This window comes from Salvia hispanica, chromosome 1, assembly GCF_029641045.1.
Source record: "Salvia hispanica isolate PSC_SH4W2 chromosome 1, Shi_PSC_v1, whole genome shotgun sequence".
In the NCBI taxonomy this organism is placed as follows: Eukaryota; Viridiplantae; Streptophyta; class Magnoliopsida; order Lamiales; family Lamiaceae; genus Salvia; species Salvia hispanica.
The window spans coordinates 54,291,453-54,300,112 of record NC_142692.1 but is presented as its reverse complement, the minus strand read 5'-3'; the positions used below and the strand labels follow the sequence as shown (position 1 = coordinate 54,300,112).

Sequence of the window (8,660 nt, the reverse complement as noted above, 5' to 3'; positions counted from 1 at the left end):
TTGCTCTAACAAGGAAAAACAAAAAGAAATAGTGATATACTAGTATTAGTGTACTTCTACTAGATACAGTAAAATGTAAATATGTAGCCATAAATAAATTAAATGAAAAATAATAAATATAAACTTCATGTATATCATTGGCAGTATTTGACTTCATATTGTAATATAATTATATTTGCACAATATATTAACATGTGATTGTATTTATGCACATATTTGCACCAAATTGTATAAACATTCTACAAGTATATGTTCAAATCAATGAATACACTCAACAAATACTTATAACATGAATTAAGGTTATAATAGAAGATATTGCGTTAACTAATGAAATACTATTATCCTATCAATGACGCAAATTTTTAATACTACGACAATCTTTAATACACCAAAATCTAAAAGGGATAAATAATTACTTTCAGTTAGGTCTGTCAAATCGGTTACCCGATTCAAAAATTTCAAGTACCCAATCCTGAATTTTCCAAAAGCTAATACCCGATATCCGATATCCGATCCGAAAATGATTTCGGGTAATCGGATACTCGACTCGGGTATCCAGTCTCGAAATATAGGGTATTCAGTCCCAATTTTGAATTTTTATTTTATTTATTTTACTATTTTTTAAGAAAATTAACTACAAACTTTGAGAATTGGTACGTACAACCTTATAGTTCCAATTTGATACAAACTTAAACATAGTCTGAATTTAGGAGAAAAAAACTACTAGAAATTTTACGAAATAAAAAAAATTATACTCCGTATAAGTTATAACATCCATCATTCATCCATAATAAACATCACAATTCATACGTTAAAAACCTAAATGTGACTTAAGATTGACGGATTTTGGGAGTATAAAAACATAGTTTATTAAAAAATTTAAAAAAATTAAAAATCGGGTAATTTTGGTACCCGATTGGGTATCGGACTGATACCCGATAATCCAAAAATCCTATACCCAATCCCGAAATCCAAAAAATCGGGTATCGAGTATCCAATTACCTGATATTTTGGGTTTGAATATCAGATATCCAATACCGGATATCTATTTTGGCAGCCCTAATTTCAATGGTTCTAAAGAATAATGTAAAATTAGATCGACGATAAAAATATTGAGACTTAAATAATCAAGTTTAATTAAATTCAAATATTAAATATGGTTCATTTTTAAAGAATATCAAATTCAACTTAAATTCATTTCTGCGAAATTCGAATTATATGGATCATGTGTTTAAATGATGTGAATCCGAGAAGCGCAAACTCGTCTAGGTGTAGGTATGACAATGAGCCAAACTGGAGTTGGGGTCTGCTTCAAACTGGAATCTTATTTCCAAGATGATGTCCAAATGCTCTTCTGAGACAATCATTATCTTCATCTTCGAAAGTGTTTCGCGTGAGTACATTGCACGCTTTAATCGGAGTTCAGATGAAAGAGTTATGACCATTTTACAAAAGCCGCGTACACTAGAATGAAATGCGTGACCGGGGTTTTGATGCAGTACTTCTAGAGTTTTGTGCGGATTGGGCGTTTTCAGAGACAATTTCATGCAGTCGGGCGTTTTTGTTCGGGAAAACAAAAAGTCTCCGAAACAAGGCTCCAAGAGACTGATTTTGGAATTAATTTGAGTGTCTTTTCATCTCCCAACCCCCTATCTAGAAATATTTGGAAATTTCATAGTCGGAAGCTTTGCGGTTAGTGTAGCTAGTGTGGAGCTCATATAAATGGTTGTTTGGATTAAAGTTGTCAATAGTTACTAAAGTGAAAGTAGTGTGGAGTTGTCATCATCATTTTGTTGGAGGTTCTTAGGTCCCTAAAAGAGATTCTCAAGTCTCCAAGAGGTCATTTAATCACATAATATTTTTTTTTGTTCTATTTTTTTTTGGGATGATACTCCTATTTTTTTTATTAATGTACTGTTTGGTTTGTGTTTCTTTGTAATGTTCTTTATGTTTTATGTAATGTTTAGCCGTAATTGTAATTTTTATGATTTTACAATAAAAAGTGTTGCGCTAATTTTGAGATCATCACTAGACTTTTCAGAAACAAAACAAAATCGAAACAAGAATTAGATTTATAAATTATAATATTAATTTTGTTTAAATAATTGTTATATAAGTTTCGAAAATAAAATGTTCGTTTATGTATAACCATTTCTTTGCAACAAAATAAAATAGGCCGTGCCTCATTAGTGTGACACTGATTAGGAAGTTGATATTCTTCAATTCAAGGTGACACTAGTTCATATAACCGGGAAGTTGATATTCTTGATTAAGTAAAGAAATGGATAAATCTTTGTGTAGTAATAAGTTAAAAACGATTCTGTCGCTATAAAATGAATATTTATTTGAATACCTTTATAGGATTATATTATATGCCAAACTGGGAGGTGATCAATTACTAACTAATTAGCAAGTCATTATATGAGAAGATTTAGTGGTTGAAATAATGTCACATGAATTATATTTTTAATTAAAAAAATTAATAAATAAAATTAGAGGGTATTAATGACATTTCTCTCTCATTAAAATCATCTTAAAACTTTAAATTTACGTAACTCTCTCGATTTAAATTATTTTTTCGCAAAAAATATATCAAATTAAATATAATTTTATAAGGATTCCAACGAGATCTCAATTGCATATGTTCCGACAACGTTCGGATGATGAAATTTGATATTTTTTATTTTAGTTTTCGTAAATGTTGATAACCAGATTTTTATCAACAAATACATCAAAAAATCTCAATAAAACCATGTAAAAATCTCAATAAATATGTGTTGATATTTTCTTGTACTAGTGTTGATATTCTTATGTCATATTGTTAATATTTGTAATACACCATGTTGATATAAAAAAACATTCACGAAAATTATCATATGATAACATAATGACAATATTACCCTTTTTTGATATTTTGTCTACTATTTATTGAGATTCGTAAGATTTAATCTCATCCACTCATTTTAAAATCTAAGGGTGGAGATTTGGTCTTGATTTTGGATTAAGGTGCTATAAGCATTAGAATATGACTCATGCCAAACTAGTTTTAAATGCTAAATAAAAACATACTATTATAAAATCATGTGGAGTTTCATTACAGTTTTATTTGTATATCATTATAGGGAATTAAATAGGCATGTCAAATTGGGTACTCGCAGATACCCGATTAAAAAAATTTGGATACCCGATCCTGAATTTCCCAAAATCTAATATCTGATACCCGATCTAAAAATGATTTCGGATACCCAGATACCCAAACTCGGTATCTAGTCCCGATTTTGAATTTTTATTTTAGTATTTAAAAAAAAATAACTACAAACTTTTAGAAATACAAACTTGTAGTTCGAATTTGATACAAACTTGAAGTAGTTCGAATTTAAGAGAAAAAAACTACTACAAATTTTTAGAAATAAAAACAGTTGTCATTCATCCAATAATAAACATCACAATTCATACATTAGAGTGAAAAAATTTGGGAGTACATTTAATTTTTTAAATAATAGAATACATACATAATTTATTAAAGTTAAAAAATTTAAAAAATCGGGTAATTTGGGTATACCCGATCGGGTATCGGATTTCCTGATAATCCAAAAATCATATACCCGAACTCGATCCCGAAGCTCGAAAAATCTGGTATCGGGTACCAATTACCGGATATTTCGGGTTTGGATATCGGGTATCCAATACCCAATATCCATTTTGACAGTCCTATTAAAAATAATGACATCATCTGATATAATTTAAAAATCTAAAGTTCATTATAAGTTTGTTATTGATTCATTATAATGAACTCCAAGTTATCATAGTGTCACGACCTCACTTTGCTAAGGATAGCAAACGCGGTTTATCGCGACTTGGGGGGGGGGGGATTAAAGAAGCGGGGAAGAAAGGAGAAACTCGGCAAAACTGATATGAATGAAATTAAATTGGAATAACTGGCAAAATATATCAGAGTGCGTAATACAAAAGAACATAAGCTCGTTATTTACATTGCAGCGGAAGAGTCAAGAGAAAATGACACCGTGTATGGAGACACGATGCATCCAAGCATTAATCACACTGAAACACATTCGTCATACCTGCTCAACATCGCCTCTCGTCGTCACCGCTTAACCTGCATATTTAGAAATATATGCAGGGCTGAGTACAAAAGTATTCAGTGAACACATTGCCGAAACATACACATATACATTTGAAAATATTGTCAAGCCATCATCATAGTAACACTCAAGGGTTTTATTGTATAGTCCTGAGCTTACTAAAAATCATTTTTTGACTGCAGTCCATTTTCTTTCTGTATTTTGCCATATCTGATCATCTTGTGCCGCTGAGATGGTATTCCCATACGGTCACCTTCTCTGCCCAACAGGTCAGAGGTATACTTGTGCCGCTGAGATGGTGTTCTCATACGATCACCTTCCCTGCCCAACAAGCCAGAGGTATTCTTGTACCGGGAAGGTGGCCACCTTCCACGGTCACCTTCTCTGTCGTCCGTTCACGATCAGAGGTGTCTCGTGTACACTAGTCCGAGTGGGGACACCACCCGAATTCGACTTATATATCATCATCCATAATTCACTTGGCCTTAGCCAACAGATAGGCATCATCCACAAAACATTTATGGCAAGACAACATCATTAAAATCACGAACATGTGTTCGAGTTTTCACAAAATATAATTTGTATATTTAGTATAAGAAAGCTCACCTCGTTCGTTTAATTTCCTTAACTTGAAATTCTTGCTCCGACTTTAACTTGAAAAGATAGCCTTTTTGAAAACATCACAATATAATATAAAATACCAATCAGACTTCAATAAATTCTTGAACTTTAATAGGAATGCATGCCTCCTAATTAATGTCTTTTATTTTTCACTTATCCTTAAGAAATTTCTAAAACTCATACACTATTTGATCATTCTTTTTCTAGGCTCGGATCAATTTGGCTCATGCTAGATTACCAAAATTTAATATTAAATTTCTTCCAAGTAAATTCTAATTCCAAATCTTTCCCTTTATTTCCGGTCCAAGTGATTAGATCTCAGATTGGGCCTATTCAAATTATGTATTGCAACACCAATTATTTAGAAGTTGGGCTCAGATTTATCTCACACCTTAGTTTAGCCAAGTAAATAAAATGTTAGCCCAACCATTAAATTCATTAGCCCAATCAAATGAAACCATTACTAATAGGGATAATTCTTCTTTTGTTCTAGCTTGGTAATAGCATTCCATTTTAATGAAGAACAATAGATTTGTTCCCAGTTAGGGAGTGACGCATAAAGGTTATGCGTCTTTATAAGTAAAACGCATATCTGTTATGCGTCTTTAATTAATGACGCATAAGGGTTATGCGTCGTCGCGTAAAAACGCACAAAAAATTAGCGTTTTGGAGTGACGCACAACAATTATGCGTCTTTATTTAGTGACGCATAAGCATTATGCGTCTGACGTTAGTGACGCATAACCATTATGCGTCTTTCATTAGTGACGCATAAGGGTTATGCGTCTTCCAGTCGCGATTTAAAATCGGCCGAACAGAGGCAGAAACACATTTCGAACAGAGGCAGCGAGCAGCGAGCAAAGTCGCGATTTTCCATCTTCTCCGGCGCAAATTGTCCATCTTTTCCGACGAATTTCAAACATATTTCGGTATTTGTTCTTCAATTTGGCTACATTCATCATTATTCATGTTTATTTTGCTCTACTTTGTTAGTTTTACCCAATTTATTAAAAATTAGGGCTTATAGAAAAAATGTCCCTCATTGTTGTTTTTGGAAAATGTTTGTGATGCAGAAATCATGCAAGTATTTGTGAGTTTGTATTGGGGTGGTAGAGTAGTTCAACTACCACATATGGGTATCGGTTATGATCCACCTTGTGCGAGGAGCTCCATCGTATTAAATTCGTGTGTTTCCTATTCTGAATTGGTAGCAAGGATATGTGATGCGATGAGAATAGATGTGAACCAACACACTATAGAATTATTGTGGAGACAATGTATAGTGTTTGCTTCCGGGATGAGTTATACATGTTCTGTGATTTGCAATGATGAAAGTGTAATGTTTATGTTCAACAATACTCAAAATTCATGTGGGTGTATTGAATTATTTGTTGAGTATTCACCTATTAGAAGTTCAGAAATCCCACCAGTTGTTGATTTTGGTAGTGGATCATCTGCGAGGGTTGAACTTTTGAGCTCTGATTATGGTATTGGATCATCTGCGAGGGGTGAACATATGAACTTTGATCATAGTATGAATGAGCAGAGAGATGTTGTAGATGTTGTTGATGTTGGTGGTGGATTGAATGATGAGGTAGATGTAGCAGATGTTCTTAATGAGCCAACAATACTATCTGATACTGAGCCAGAACCCGATCTCTGTGATGGTGATGGTTCTTCTGATGATGGTGATGGTTCTTCTGATGATGAGCTAATACCATGTAAACCTGTTGTACAAGGTGAACAACCACTTCCGGAATACAACACTAGAGGGTTGAAATTCTTTCGCAAATTACCAAGTCGTCCTTCTGGAGTATCTGATGATGGTGTTGATAATGAACACAGCAATTTGTATTGGGATGAGAATGAGCCGCATCGGATTGTGTTGGGAACAAAATTTGATTCGAAGCTTCATGTGAAGACTGCTATAACTATGTGGAGTTTGTGGCAGGAAAAACAGTTTAAGGTCGTCGAGAGCAAATTAAGAAGGTGGCATGCCGTATGCAAATTTCCAGCAGGAACGACAGCAACAGGTATAGGCATCATCAGCACCACCGACGCTGAAAAAGCGAGGGAATGTAAGTGGGAGGTTTCAGTTACTCAAAGGGCACATGACGATATGTGGGAAGTTAGAAAGTGGGTGGAGCGACATACTTGTGTAGGCCATCGTGCTAACAGAGATCATGCTAACTTCTCATCGGCAATGATTGCTCTGTGTATTCGACATCATGTGCGACAATGTGCCGATTTCAAGGTCTTCTCAATAATAGCTGATGTTCAAGACAGATTTGGTGTGTCAATCAGTTATAAGAAGGCATGGTATGCAAAGAGAAAGGCTATAGAGTTTGTATATGGTGGATGAGAGGAATCATTTAAGCAGTTGCCAAGCTACATGTTTGAACTCCAGTCACAGAATCCAGACACAATTGTTGAGTGGAAGCACAACGAGCTGTTGAGTCAGAGACGTACAAATGTGTTCAACTATGTTTTCTGGGCATTTGGGCATGCAATACATGCTTTCCAGAAGGCTGCACCGGTGTTAACAATAGACGGGACTCACCTCCGAGGAAGATTTAAAGGTAAGTTGCTTGTTGTTTGTGGTTTTGATGCTAACAAGACATGCTTGCCTATTGCATATGCTGTGGTGGATGAAGAAACCAATGACAGTTGGTCGTGGTTTTTGGATCATGTAAGAACTCATGTGGTGAAATACGAGAGGGAGGTGTGCATTATATCAGATAGGCATAAAGGAATCTTCAAAGCAATGGAGTCTGAAATCATGACAAGGGCCCCGCAGATACACCACAAATTTTGTTTGGTTCATGTGAGGGCAAATGTGTTGAAGAAGCACAAGGGCCCCAGTTTGAAGGCCATGATCTGGAAGTTAGGGGTCAGTACTCAGGTACGTAAATTTGACAGAAGAAGTCGAGCACTATCTGATGTCAGTCGTGGTGCGATATGAATGCTTGATAGGATTACAAAATAATGTTGGTCACTATGCTACGATGGCACACTTCGATGGGGGGTGGCCACAACAAACATGTCGGAGTGCTACAACAACGTGTTGCGGGGTGTTAGAGAGTTGCCAATTAGAGCTTTGGTTGATTTGACATTTTGGAGGACGGTGAAATGGTGGGTGCAGAAGAAGACAACAATTGAACACACTGAAGGTGAGTTAACCCCGTGAGCGAGGGACATGCTTGCTAGGAATGACTCAAAGGGGAGAAAACATTACATTACTGTAGTTGACCGAGATACAGGGAAGTATCATGTCCGAACTCGAGGAAGAATAGAAAATGGAGTGTCAAAGGGCAACAATGTACAAAAATTCAGGTATCTGGAGTCGACGTGTAGTTGTGGTAAGTGGCAGACGTGGAGAATTCCTTGTTCACATGGTTGTGCAGTTGCTAGAGACAGAGGTCACGTCATGATTGACCTTATAGATAAGTCCTACTACCTAAGTATATGGAGATCACAGTACTATGGTGAAAATTCATTTGATGTACCAAGACACGAAGATTATTGGATTGAACCTCCATGGAAATTGCGCATCACCCCCCAGCAGTTGATTCCTAGAAGGCGTGGCCGAATTAGAAGAAGGAGGATACGTAATCAAATGGATGTCCGCGAGGACGATGAACCGAGAGCTCCCCGCCGTTGCAGAAATTGCGGGAAAAAGGGGCATGACCGAAGAAATTGCACAGACGGTGCTGTTCAGTAATTTCGTGGTATATATTTCCTAGCTTTTGGCATTGATTGGGTTGTGCATTTGAGAGCTATTAGTTTTTTTATTGACTATTTTTGTTGATTTGCAGGAACAGCTAACAAGAGAAGGCATGGCTTCGAAGCTGAATATCGTTGATGTTTGTTTTTTGCTGCAGAAACTGATGGTGGATCTTTTGGACAGTTACTATGTTTATTTATCAACATTTTGTG

General features: G+C 35.5%; 1 pseudogene; it reads left to right on the top strand.

Moving 5' to 3' along the window:
* Window positions 1-7,116: 7,116 nt before the first annotated feature.
* Window positions 7,117-8,445, top strand: LOC148934159 (uncharacterized; annotated as a pseudogene).
* The last annotated feature ends 215 nt before the right edge of the window (window positions 8,446-8,660 follow it).